We start from the raw sequence: 14913 nt of genomic DNA on the forward strand, positions 1-14913 counted from the left end.
CTCACGCATCTGCTGTCTGTTAGGATATCAACAGAAGCCAGGAGTTAGTCAAATGACAAGAATCTCTAAAGATCTGAGGTTGTACCCTGCCTGCCAGCTGACAAATTGACCTATCACAATTCCATAGATGCTGGCAGGAACTCTGTGTGAGAAACAGGGTGTTAATCACAGTGGATCAGGAGTCCACATGAATCTGATGTTTGCATGGTTTCTGTGGCCCACTGCAGCCCCTGCCCACTGACAATTGATAGAAATAATATAGCATGGTCTAGGAGATGATGCTAACTAGTACATCCCACAGCTGCTGTGTGGACCTTCCAGAAAACTCCCAGTCCTATAAGCTGCTACCAGCAAAATTGCCATAGACTATTGTTACTATCCTGTGAGAAATACACCTGCCCTCTGAAGAGAAGGAATAGGCCACCTCAGTCTTCCAAGGACATCTGTCATATAAGCCTCCTTGAAAACAAACATCATTTAAAAAGGCAATAGAAGCAGCTGTGGTGGCTCACACCTGACCTCTCTAGTGTCATCCTTGCACTACAGAGGCAGACACAAGAAGAATGCCAGCCTGGGACACACAAGGAGAGATTAACTTTAAAAAAAATAGATAGATAGACAGATAGATAGATAGACAGATAGATGATAAATCTAAGGCAAAAGAAATCACAAGACATGTGGAAATCTTGTGAAGAATTGCCCTCAATACAGGATCCACCTTCTATCCCCCATACCATCTTCTCTATAAAGGTACATGTCCTCTCCAAATATTGCCTATCACAAACCATGGTAACTACAGCACTGTCGCACATCACATGTGGTGTCTGGTTTTGAAAGAAGCCAGAGTCAGAGGCAGGCCCAGACCTGTTACCATATGGTTCATAGCCAGCCTCTGGTCAAAAACCCACAGCAACTCGAGCCCAGACTCGACCAGAAATGAAAACCGTTCCACTTCTCAACACAAGGAAAAAGATACTCTGCAGTGAGGGACAAACTGCTGCCGACTCTTGGTAGCTCTCTACATTCCCCCTGCTGGAACGGAATCAAAGTAGCTCCCCACACTGTGGGAACTAATCGTTTCATTTACTTTGAGCATCAATTTATAGGTAAAGGACTGAAACAGACGGAGTCTGTGGGAACTCTAGCTCTCCTCAAAGTACACCCTGTTAGGAAAGGTTCGCTCCCTACAGGATTCAAGCAATACATAAGTCTAGTTGCATAATTTAAAAGATATACAGGATTTGACTACCATAAAATATGATTGAGATCCTTGAGATTGCTATAACAAAACACGGTGGGGTCTCTTGCAGGTGTCGTACAGGGAAGCCAACCATGAGAAGAAATGAGAAGCAAAACTCACACAGACTGACTTCTTCAACCTGGATCACATTGCGGGGAGTCTAATGCCAGGAGGTTCTTCGTCAGCATATTTAAAACACAGTACAATTTGGGGAAACGTTCCAGGCTACAATCAGTCCACCTACAGGCACAATAAAGCTTCAGGTGTGACTACATAGGAACTCCTTTGCAAAGTACATGTGACCATGAGGGTGGGCTCTATAGCTAAACAGCATGGAATCTAGTGTGCTCTCTGACCGATAGCATAGAGGTCAGCAGGCCATAAAGTACTTGGGACATCTCCCCTTGAGGAAGACAGCCCTGACAGATTAACCTTCCTGTTTCTCCTGGTGCTTCTCTGTGAGTATAAGGACCTCTGAAGCCACAACAACAACAACAACAACAAAAATCTGAATTTGAACAATTTACAAATAAAATAAATATATTTTCTCATAGTTCTGGGGGATAGGAGGAGCAAAGTTGAGGTATCGCATTTACTGTGAGATTTCTGACTGATGGGGATGCCCTTCAGAGTTCCAGAAGAACAAAGTATTTCATGGCAAGAAAGGCAGACACAGGAGACAGAGCCAACCATCAATCTATTCATTTGGCAGTGGATTAACAGACTCATGGTGGCAGAAACCTCCAGACACAATCACTTTTCTATAGTCTTACCTAGTCCTTTCTTAATGCCTTACAATGGGGATTAAACTTCAGCCTCAGTTTGGGGATACATTCAACCATGGCAGGGTGTCAGAGAGAGTGTGCGTGTTTAATATCATGCAATATGTATTAATCTCGGCCTACCCAGGGCCAAGAATCCTCTGCCATTAATTTCTTCCTTGATGGAAACTTAGCTCTGTCTCTAGATACTGTTTCCACTCCAAATTAGTATAGTTTCTGTTGTTTCTGAGGGTGTCCCTTATAGTGTCCCCTAGCTGGGGCTCCAGAATCTGTGTCCCTTACAACATAGCACTCCTGCTAGTAGGACTTCACGTTCAGAACCAATGTGAACCAGTGGTTCTCGTCCTAGCTCAGCATCACAGGCACCCATTGTGGCCAACACCAGATCCAATGGCGCAGGCCCTGTGAGAATGAGGCATAGAAGCAGCCATACTGCCTAAGGACCCAAGAAGCCAGCCTGGCCCATCCTGAGCACCCCTACAGGCGAAGCCAAATTTGACTGGTTCATGTTTCAGTGCCTTGTCACTATTCCTGAAGTCCTACTGTCCTACTCATGGTCACCCATCGTAGATGGAGTTTCCTCCCCTCCAACTCAAAATGGCTATAAAAACGAATACCAGCACAAACGCTGTCTCCCAAAGAGGCAGCACCTTGAGAGAAAACTATTATTTGGGGCATAAGTGAAATGAGAAAATAACAGTAAAGACATCCCTAAACCAGTTTTTTAAACAAAGAACAATTGCTGGCACTCCATGGGTTGAAAATAAAAACAAAGCAAGGTTCCTAGGGCCAACAAGGCAGTTACAATCTAAGAATATGAAATACATCTTGAGCCACTCCCTCCCTCCAGTAAGTTCTCTTTAAAATGCCAGTCACCACTTCGATCTCTTTTCAAGTCCAATAACCACATAGATAAAGGGTAAATCTGTGGAGAGCTGCGAGGTGCCGCGCCTTAATATGGCGTAGGCTTCCGCTTTCTGCCATCCCTACAGCGAGCGCTCTCTAAGATAAACAAGTCCTTATATGGCAAAAGGCTGTGCAAGGGTAACTGGTGATCTGATGACGAGCAGTCCTGCTCTGACGCGGACCTATGAGGAGGTGGCACCTGGCATGAGCTGATTGGCCCTTGAGTTGTACTTAAGCTTGGCCCTTCTCTTCTTCGGGGCCATTCCCACTGAACTTAATCCTGAGTAAAGATCTCGAGAAGAAGTCTGGTTGTCAGTGTCTTATTTCCGCTGGACGGTGCGGCGCTGACATAAATAGAGACTAGCTACATAGCTGGGCACCCTGGTACACATCGTAGACCCATCTTGGACTGAGGATCATAAATACACGGTCATCCTGGGCTATGCAGCAATTTAGGGGCCAGATTTGGCTACATAGTGAGATTATGAGTCAAAATAAGCAAACAAACACAACTACAAAATGACTACTTGTCCTAAAAAAAAGTGACCATTAGTGTCCTCTTTGAGCAAAAATTTCTATTGTCATCATTTAAACAGATGCATTTCTAAAGAAAAACAAGGAATATCTTTTCAAAACATTTACAGCTCACAGTGGCATTGGGCCATGAAGTAATTTCAATCTAAGATAAAGATCATAAATTTAACTGTGCACTGGTTCTAGCCCTCGATGTGTTCTTGCTAGTGGCGTTTGTTGGTTTGTTCACTGACATCATGGGCTTTTAAAAACTAATAAGTTAGTATCTTCAAATTCCACATTCAAAAACTAGGCATGGTGATACATGCATTCAATCCCAACTTTTGGGAGGTGGAGGAAGGAGCTTCAGGAGGTCTGAGTCATATTTGGCTAGATAGTAAATTTGAACTCACTCTGGGCTATGTTCTATGTCTCAAATAACAGAGGTGGGGGGCAACACAAAAACCTGGATTTCTTGCATCTCCTACAAATGTCAAGAGACCTGAGATCTGGGGCTCAGTCTCAACAGCCTCTGCAGTCTGTGCTGGACAGAACCTTTCCCATTTGGATATGAAACACTCTCTCAAGTTGCCCCATGCCCTCCCATTTGTATACTGTCTTTGGTTAACTTGCTAACTTCATGGTCCATAAGACATCCCTGATTTTGTCTCCCTTGCTGAGCAATGGAGTCTCTCCAAAAATCAATACATAGGCAGATTGACTATGTTCTGAGAAAAACAGGAATTATAAACTAAGCCAAGAGGAAGCTAATGCCAATGTAAAGAAAACCCAGACTAAAGGACACTAGATAAGCATTTACAAGATTTAAGTTCTAGTCCCAGCTCTACTTCTTTGCTAAGAGCTGACTGCTCCTGCATCAGCATCTCTGTGCTCAGTCCTCATCTGTGACCTGAGGAAAGAAGCCACCCCACGGTCTTAGTATCTTGTAGATTTAAGACCAGGGTCAGGGACCCACAGCCTGAGATCAGCTGTCACCAGCCACCTGTTTCTGTGCTTTCTGTTAACTAATGTGCCCTTTGCATTTTTAACTGGCTATTAAAAATCGTATCTAAAAGGTGACCTTTTATAATACCTGAAAGATATGTGAAATTTCATTTCAACAACCACAAACAAAGATTGGTTGGAATGAAAAACATATTGTCTATGTCTGCTTTTGTCATAAAGTCCCAAGGATGGGTTGTTACAACAGCAAATGGGATAATTACAAGTCTAAAATATTTGTTTACCTGTGTCTTTGTAGGAAAAGTTAACTGACAACGTTTGTGATGGCAATTCCTGGTTGTCAACTTGACACAACCTACCGTCATCTCAAAAGAAGGAACCTCAACAGAGAAAAATGTCTCCATAACATCTGGCTGTAAAGCATTTTCTTTCTTTCTTTTATTACAATTTATTCAGATTATTCCCTCACTTTTATCTTCCCATTCCTATTCTCCCTTCCTCTTCTGCCCTATTCCCCTTCCTTAGATCTCTGTCAGAAGGGACCTCCTTCCCCACCATATTGCCACAGCCTATAAAAGTCTCATCAGACACCCTTTCCTCTGTGTGCCTACTGGGTCCCATCACCAAGGGAAAATGATCAAATCAGGGACACCAGAGTTCATGTCAGAGGCAGTCCCCACTCCCCCCATAACCGTGGAGAATGAACTGTCTACTGGCTATATCTGAACAGGGGGTCTAAGTTTACTGCATGCATTGCTATGGAAGAATGGGGCAGGGTGGAAGGAAGGACTCAGAGGATTCAGGAGCCCCACAAGGAGACCATCCAGGCCGGTGGATCTGGACCCAAGGGGGCCTGCACAAACTGTTGCACCAACCAATGTAAGACATCTTCTTAATTAGTGATTGATAGGGGAGGGTCCAGCCCATTGTGGGTGGTGCCATCCCTGGGCTGATGTTCCTGGGTCCTATAAGAAGCAGGCTGAGCCAGCCATGCCAGTAAGCAACATCCTTCCGTGACCTCTGCATCATCTCCTGCCTCCAAGTTCCTGTCCTGACTTCCTGTGATGATGAACAGTGACGTGGAAGTACAATCCAACATAAACTCTTTCTTCCCCAACTTGCTTTTTGGTCATGGTGTTTCATCAAACAATAGAAACCCTATGACAACATTCTAAACTACTTTACAAAACTACAAGATCAGTCCAGATGTACATTAACATAAAACATGCCCCTGGCAGCCTGTGAGGGTCCCAGTGACCATGTCCATAGCAAGGTCTTTTAAGTATGGGCAGAAGCTTTCCATAGACTTTCTTCCACAGAAATAACGATAGTTGCCACGACTTATTGATCGCCTATTGTTAAGCATTTCATCTCATGAAAAATCTCAGCAATGGCTGCCAGTAGATTTCATCATCTCCACCTGTTAGGTAAAAGCGAACCAATTCTAAGACATTGTGATAATTTTCCCAAAGTCAAACAAATGACACAGAAATATTGGGGTGTCTTTGAGAATAGTGGAGCCTAGCACGAGGGGTCACAGGAAATAGGGAACCATCACACTCCTAAAATGGGGGCTTTTTAAAGGTGTGGTTGCAGAAACTGGGATGGGGACAGACTGTGGGCAGAGGTGTTCATTAAGGACATAAGAAAGGAAGCAAACTGAACTCTTTCTGGCATGCCCGGCCTCCAGCAAGGATACTCGTAGAAGGGCTGCTTTAGGGCTCCTGCCCTATGTAATCCACTTTTATCTCCTGTTTCCATCATATAAATTCGTACAAATAGCCTAGTGGAGATTCAACCGAAGCCTGTGTGATTCTGAAGCCCTGTTCTCTATGAACACCACTGTTATCAACCTCATGCCCTGTGCTCCGGTGGCTCGGCATGCAGGCGATGGATGAGAACAGCAATTTCCATCATCAACTCTATCCCTGTTCTAATTCTGAAATTCTTGTGAGTAATATATTCAACCTGGTTTATGCTCCCCTTAAATCGTATCCTTCACCCTCAGAAATATTGCCACAGGAGCTGAGGAAACCCAGCAGTCTTCAGTTTGATATTTGGGGTGTTAGTCCTCTAGAAAATAAAACCCTGTCCATCACCAAGGTCTCCTCACCAGAGGTGGGCTTAGCGCAGTCTTTGAAATCACCTGTTACGCGTGTTTGCTGTTTTTCCTGATGGATGTTTCTTTTCAACTTTAATATTCCTGCTTTCATCTTGGCAGAGTTTTTCTTTTTCACTTGTTTTTGTTTTTCATTTGTTCTCACAAATGTTTTTGAATGGTAACTGGTTAAGCAACACAACTGTGCCTTCCAGGAATGGATCACCCACCCATGAAAGAAAAGGACAAGCAAGAAGAAAAACTGAGATAGAAAAGTGAAGTGAACTAGAAATGGGTGAGAGACACTGAATCAAAGGCTGACGGGGGAAAGACAACAAAGGGAACCAAGCAAAGAGGATTGTGAGAGAATAAAGAGGTGGTCATTTCCCCCAGAGGAATAAAATAAACAATCCCCTCACCTACCCATTCACCCTGCCCTACTCCATCCTAAACCCCACCCAGGATTCAACTGCCACAGTTGAAATTTGAATCCAAATAATGTCTGCAATTTGGGACTCCCTGGTAAACCAGCTCTGGTATCCTAATCCCAGCAGCGGATGGTCTGGGATGTGGGGATTTGGAGTTAATTAATTCAGCCACCTGTAGCTCTCACTCAGGGGCTACTTCTTTCCACCTTAGCGCAAAATCTTTACAGCTGTCGCAGTTTGCTCTTCCGCAGCCTGGTAAATGCACCTTGGTGAAGCTGTCTCTTTCTTCTGCAGCAGAGGCTTCTGTTCCCTCCTTCCATCTCCTTCTTCAGATCTTTAGCTCCCTATTGGAATCCTGTGGGGCATTTTTGAGTCCATCTCACAACGTGGCTGTTTGCCACCTTTTTATTGTACCAGCTGTAGAAAACAAAAAAAGCATGACTTCCAGTAAGAGGGTGTGAGTTTAATTTCTCAAGTATAAATCTCATTACTTTCAGATTTCGGGCAGATTTTAAATAATGCCCTTGAGGGACTTTGAAGCCAGTATGTTAGCACTCCATCACTTCACCTCCACACAGATGTAGAAGTCTGCTGTGTGGACAGTGACCTTGCTGAATGCCTCTGGTCACATCCAAGTTCTGTGTTTATAACTATGCACCCTAAAAAACAGAAATGATGGTCTCTTCAGGGGACCTAAAAATATCACCTTCCTGCTTGTCAGTATTAAGCAGAAGTTTAAAAATACTTTTTTAAAAGCATAATCTTTAGGGAGGTGTGCTTGAGAGACATAAGGTAGAGTCACACCTCATATCTCATTGGTATTTCCGAGGAAGGGCTTTGGCCAAGCTAACACACTGGGCCTGTCACAGGTCTGGAGAAACTCCAAGTTCTTTCCCATTTGGGGTGCAGTTTGTGGCCTTTCTGAACTCTGGATGTCATATGTCCCCTATGCATTTAATTGTGGAAAAAATTTCAAGCAACATGAAGCAGAATTAAGAGACACGTCCAGGTTCCTTTCCTTCCCTGCTGTAACACAATCTTCCATCTCCAGAGATGAGATCTTATCTTCCAATGGCACCTTTATAGACAGTGCCAGTCTAACCAATGGCAGTTTAAGAATCACCATATAAACCGGGAGGTTGTCACACACCTTTAATCGAAGCAGGTAAATCTCTATGAGTTCAAGGCCAACCTGGTCTACAGTTCCAGAACAGCCAAGGATACACAAAGAAACCTTGTCTTGGAAAGAAGGAAAGAAAGAAAGAAAGAAAGAAAGGGTCCATATACCTCCTGTCATCTTTGAAAAGTAACGCTGCAATGTAAACAGTGATCAAATGTAAAAATTGTAATGGCCCTTTAAAAGTTGAAGGACAATAAAGCTGGTGTCTGCTAATAAGCATGCTGGGATTGCTATCTGCATTTCAAAAGATCTCTTGGGAGAAAGAGAAAAAAGTTGATCAAGCACAATTACTGTGTACAGCAGTTAAATTTTTTAAGTACTCCAATATGTTGGTGCTGCGATGTAATCTGAGCATGAGGATTCCTTTATCAGCCGTTGGGATTTATCATGCACACAAAGCAATTTAGACACGCCTGGTTCTTGCCTTTAAGGATTTTTCTTAAATGGAATTCCTCTCCGTGGATACTCATTTGTATTAGTGGGATTTCTTGCAAAGAAAACAAAGCATCTCTCAAAATCCCAGGTTGTTACCAACTTGTCATATTGGAAAGATAATACGATTTCAGAGAACTAGTCCCTCTCCGGGCAGAAGGTAATGAGATAATGAGCTCAGTTTAATTTCCTGGTAAGGGCAACGCGTTCAAACCACAAAGGCCGCTGAGGATTCTGGTGTTGCTCCTTCCTCGCCTTCACTCTAGGCGCCTTCGTTTTTGGCGCTCTTCATTTACAAAGTGAAACATGGAACCAGTCAAGTTGCAAGTCTTCTTAACACAACCTCTCTAAAGTTTTTGCCATCTTAGCGTATTCTTTTTTCATACATTTAAGTCTCACCATCGGCCTTCTTCACTAAGAGAGGGAGAGAGACAGAGAGAGAAGCTGCAACCAATACGGCATTATTGTAGGAACTGGGAATGCTCAGCTGAAGACAAGCCTGTCTAGGGCGGTCAACCCCCCTCTCCCCGCCCCCCTAGAAAGTGATACAATCATGCAAAGCATTCTGGGACTAATGGGACCCAGCATAAGGTTATTCGAACACTACAGAGAGAGTGTTTAATCTTGTTTGTAGAAATTAAAAGGTTTCATAAAAGATATAATTGAGCTGAGCCTTCAAGGACGTGTAAGAATACCCAGTGTTGAGTAAGACAGAAATGTTCCCTAACTCCTAAATTGTGTCTGGGAATGAATGCGTGCCAGTAGAGTGGACAGGTGCATTATGAAATTTTTCAGTTCTGTGCAAAAACTTTGTACTTTATCCTATAGCACCAGACAGTCACCACGTATTTTTCCAACAAGAAAACAAAAGTTCCAAATTTGCAGTTGAAAATAAAAACGGAAAGGGAGGTGGGGGCCGCCAGAGAGATGGCTCAGAGGTTAGGAGCACTGTTTGCTCTTCCAGAGGTCCTGAGTTCAATTCCCAGGAAGTAAATGATGGCTCGCAACCATCTATAATGAGATCTGGTGCCCTCTTCTTGCCGGCAAGCACACATGCAGACAGGATATTGTATACATAATAAATAAATATTTTTTAACTACTACTTATAAAAGTGGGGCCCCTGGAGAGATAGCCGAGACGTTAAGAGCACTGTTTGCTCTTCCAGAGGTCCTGAGTTCAATTCCCAGCAACCACATGGTGGCTCACAACCATCTACAATGTGATCTGATGCCCTCTTCTGGCGTGCAGATATACATGAAGATAGAGTACTCAGACGCATAAAATAAATAATAAATCTTTAAAAAAAAAAAAGAAGAAGAAGAAGAAGAAGAAGAAGAAGAAGAAGAAGAAGAAGAAGAAGAAGAAAGTCCCAGTCATCTGAGGGAGGCTAGAAAACGAGGCGAGAGTGTTTTTAGGCATCCTCCTCCTCCTCTGTAGCAGCATCGGCAGCTGCCTCAAAGCACATCCACTCTCCCTTCTACACTTCAAACAGTGTCCCAGCCTTCAGGCACCCTTTGATTGAGAGCTGGGAACAGCTATCCCTGCAGGCATGCATTTGAATCTCTTTTCATTTTTAAAAAAATGAAGACTGGCAGACAATAATATCTCATCAGCTCGGTCCCAGAACACCAGCTGGTGGCCTCTTCAGGGTGACCCAGACAAGCACCAGAGAGCATGGATGACTGCACTTGCTGCTGATTAAGTCTGCACTCTGGCTAGCTTGAGTTCCAGCAGCCAGCTGGAGTACCCCATGTCCGTCTTCATCTGGACTGGGAGGCAGAGACTCACACCTTCCATCAGAACAATGAGTAAAGACACCTACAATAATGAAATCTGCAGTTCTGCCTGTGGGGGTCCGCGCCCCCTGAGCTGCCCTTCTATCTGCTGTACATTGTATCCTGTCTGAAGGGGGGAAGCCAATACTTCTTCCTTCCCCACCATTCCTTCTAATTTGGGCTTGGAATTGATCTTCTAAACTTAGTACTGCAAAGCCTTGGGGATATTTTATGGCAAGGGTCTTCCAACAACACATAGGAATCTAGTGACAAATAACAGTCTTTCTTAGCTACTCCTGTGGTCTCTCTAGAAACTGTAGCACAGCAAGATAAAGAACCACCACGACCACCACCACCACCACCACCACCACCACTGCACTGTCTTCTTGGGCCCCAGGTCCCAATGCACTACCGACTGCATTGTTGAGGTATGATTTGTACGACCCAAAACTCAGCCTTCTAAGGTAAACCACTAAGTTGGCTGTAACTAAGCTGATACTTAGAAACACAAAGCTTACGGTCCAATCCCCAGCATTAAAAATGCATACAATTCAATAGCCCTTAGTGTATTCTCGGAGTTCTGTAAACACCATTATCAAATTGCAGCATGTTTTGAGGTCTTCAGAAGAAAGCCAGTAGCTGCTAACTCTCCAGTCTCACTCCCTGCTCCTCCCAGTTCCAGACATCCTACTAAGCAAACTGTCTGTGTCTGGATTTGCCTAACCAAGCAATTCACAAACAGAGAACAATGCATGTCCTTTTGTGTCTAGCTTCTTTCATTTAACATGTTTTCAAAAACTTATCTACATTATAGTGCACATCAGCATCTCATTGTTTTAGTGTCAAAAATATTGCATTTTATAGAAATACAGTGTATCATTTATCCACTCCTTGGTTAGTTAGACATTTGAGTTGTTTACACATTGGTGCTATTATAAATAATGATGCTATAAACATTTTTATATGAGTTTTTGGGTCCGCATATGTTATTGTTTCCTTGGGAATATAAACCTAGGAGCAAAATTGCTAGGTGGTAACTCTATGCTTAACATCTTAAGGAACCGCCAAACTATTTTTGGGAGTAACTGCATCATTTTTACATTCTCATCAGCAACATTATATGGGTTCCAATTCCTGCACATCATCAACACTTGTTATTATCTGTCATTTTTATTTTAACCACCCTGCTGGGTATAAAATAGTATCTCGTTTTAGATTTGATTTGCATTTCCCTAATGACTAAGGATGTGAGGATCTTTTAAAGTATGTATTGACTGTTTCTGTATCTTTTTTGCAGAAATTATTCAAATCCTTGGCCTATTTTTTATGGGGTTGTAACTATTGAGTACCTAGACTTCACATACTCTCAATACATTTTTGTTCATCAAATATTTGCTTCCTAAATGTTTTCTCCCATTCTGTAACATAAATTTTCACTATATTGATGGCATTTTTGCAGTACAAGTTATTCATTTTTGTTGTGTGTGTATTTTCTCTTTTGTTCCCTGTGCTTTTTAACATCATATCAGGAAATAATTGCCTAACCCAAGATCACAAAGACTCCTCTATTTCTAATCAGAGTTTTAGAGTTAAGAACTATTTTGAAGGCTGAAGAGATGGCTCAGAGGTTAAGAACACTGACTATTCTTCCAAAGGTCTTGAGTTCAATTCCTGACAACTACATGGTAGCTCACAGCCATCTATAATGAGATCTGGTGCCCTCTCCTGATGGCCAGGTATACATGCAGGCAAAATACTATACATAATAAATAAATCTTTTTGAAAAAAATAACTATTTTGAGTTAAAATCTGATATGATATAAGGTAAAGACCATAACCTTAACTATTAATGTGTAATCCATCTTCCCTTACACACACACACACACACACACACACTCGCACCACACACACACACATACACACACACACACACACACACATTCATGCCTGCACCTACATGATTTCTTATCCCTAAAGGCAGGTACCTCAAATAACATCTCAAGTCTAGTTCTTGAAAACTGAGCATCTTCCAAGGCTTCCTCACCTTTCTCAGCTATAATTTAAGAAGGAACAGACCTAGCTCATATGTTTGACAGGAGAGGAAATCAAAAGACTCTTTCTGGGGAGCAGAGTTAAGAGCACTTGCTATTTTCCAGAGGACCCAGGTTTGATGCCCAGCATCTACATCACTGCCTGCAATTCCAATTCAAGGTGATATCTTCAAGTCCCAGTGGGCCTTTCATGCATGTGGTGCATATACTTACATGGAGATACACAAACATATACATAAAGTAAATAAACATTTTCTTTAAAGGACTGTTTCTAATTTCCACCAGAGAGGGGTTCAGGATTCATTGCAGAAGAGAGGGTGGAAAGAGCATAAGAGGCAGAAGAGGTATCTAAGTATACTTCTGGACACAGCAAGGCAGCTGCACAGATGAACTCATAGTAGTTGTGTGTGGTGGTTTGATTAGGTATGGCCCTCATGCTCTCATGTGTTTGAAAGGTTGGCTCACTAGGAGTGGCACTATTAGGAGGTGTGGCCTTGTTGGAGGAGGTGTGTCACTGTGGGGGTGGCCTTAAAGGTTTCCTATGCTCAAGCTTTGCCCAATGTGGAATGAGAGTCTCCGTGTGGCTTCCTTGGATCAAGATGCAGAACTCTCAGTTCCCTCTCCAGCACCATGTCTGCCTGCAGGATGCCATGCTTCATGTCACGATGACAATGGGCCGAACCTCTGAAATTGTAAGCCATCCCCAGTTCAATATTTGCCTTTATAAGAGTTGCCTTGGTTTGCCATTGGCCTTCGTAGCAATGGACACCCAAACTAAGGAAGAAGTTGTTACCAGGGACTGGGGTACTGTTGCGATAAGCCTGCCCATGTTTTTGTTTGAAAGAATGTGGATTTAGGGACTTTGGATTTGGAAAGCAGCAGAATGCTTTAGGTGGGTCTTAATGGGCCATACAAGCAGGAATATGGAAGATATTGGTGTCGGGGTTGATTTGAACTCTGGGGGCCTAGATCAAGAGGTATCAATCTGGGTGTGGTGGCACATACCTTTAATCCCAGCACTCAAGAGGCAGAGGCAGGCAGATTGCTGTGAGTTCGAGACAGGCCTGGTCTACAAAATGAGTCCAAAACAGTCAAGGCTACACAAAGAAACCCTGTCTCAAAAAACCAAAAGAGATAAGCGGTGGGGGGGGGGGCGTGTTGGAGGAGAAGAATGTTAGTATGTTTCCTAGAGATCATTCTTGTGGTATTTTGCTTTTCGCCCTTGTCTGAAGAGTCTACCTAAGGCTAAAGTGAAGAGATTTAGATTAATTGCATTCAGGAAGGAAATCTCAAAATGGCCTGGCATAGGCTCTGTCCTTTGATCCACTCATATGAAGAATGTTTTGATCAAGCATAGCAAGCTTAGAAAGGAAAAATACAAAATATATGGTCCAAATATTAATAGCACTCCAGGAAGTGGAATGAAGTCAAATCCTGTGAAAAGGATGTTGAAAAGGGGACATTGCCACCTATTCTAAATTTACTACATATATAGTTATGTAAGGTATTATTATGGCCTGGTAATTGTTTTCCTTTGCACATATAGAAAAGCTTAGGTCCATCCAAGGAGGCATATGCCTTTAATTCCAGCACTCAGGAGAGAGACAAAGTCATGCAGATGTCTAAATTCAAGGTCAGTCTACAGAGCAAATTCCAGAACAGCCAAGTTTTGGCAGTGAAGGAAATCATGGAAAACAGAAAGCTGCTGAAGATGTAATTGAATGAGGGGGCCATGTTCCATCCCTAGCAAGCAGCAGAACTTGTCAATTTTTGGACACATTGTTCTGGCTTTAGAATAGAATGGGTTACTAGGACAATTGACACTGTCTGGTGCAAAATAAAAAATAAAAATAAAAATAGTGGTGATTAAGTAGAGCCCAGCATCACTGAGGTGAAATATTCTGAAAATTGTTTTCTCAGAGCACAAGAAGCTGTGTTCCAGAGATAGCCCAGGTTGTGCCTTGTGGTGGCAGCTGGACTTGGTAATGTACAAGAATCCCCCAGGTGTTACACAACAAGGATATATGCTCAACCATATTCATAGCGGCCTTATTCATAACAGGCAGACCATGCAAACAGCCTAAATGTCCCTTAGTTGAAGAATGGATAAAGAAACTGTAGTACATTTACACTAAGGAATACTGCTCAGCTATTAAAAACAAGGAAATCCTGAAATTTGTGGACAAATGGATGGGACTAGAAATAATCATAATGAGTGAGTTAACCCAGAAGCAGAAAGACTCACATGGTATATACTCATTTATATCTGGACACTAGCCCAAGGGGCATGTCCCATGAAAGTCTTCACTTACCAGGAGAGTGGGATAGATATGAGGACATCCTACTGAGACTCTAGGTAAAAGAAATACAGGAGATGGGGAAATAGAAGGACCCAGAGGGTCTTAGAAACCTACAAGAAGAGCATCGTGATGAGTGGATCAGGACCCAGGGTGGTCTGCTCAAACTATTGCACTAACCCAGGACAATACAAGTAGTAAACATCAAACCCCTACTCTGATGTACCCAATGGACAGGACATTCTCC

At 42.8% G+C, this 14913-nt stretch overlaps 1 long non-coding RNA gene across 1 annotated transcript in view; it reads right to left on the minus strand.

Moving 5' to 3' along the window:
• Nucleotides 1–14913, minus strand: part of LOC311585293 — a 507115-nt gene that overhangs the window by 158345 nt on the left and 333857 nt on the right. The window lies entirely within an intron of this gene.

This window comes from Acomys minous (assembly GCF_964271855.1).
Source record: "Acomys minous genome assembly, chromosome: 15".
Classification (NCBI taxonomy): domain Eukaryota; kingdom Metazoa; phylum Chordata; class Mammalia; order Rodentia; family Muridae; genus Acomys; species Acomys minous.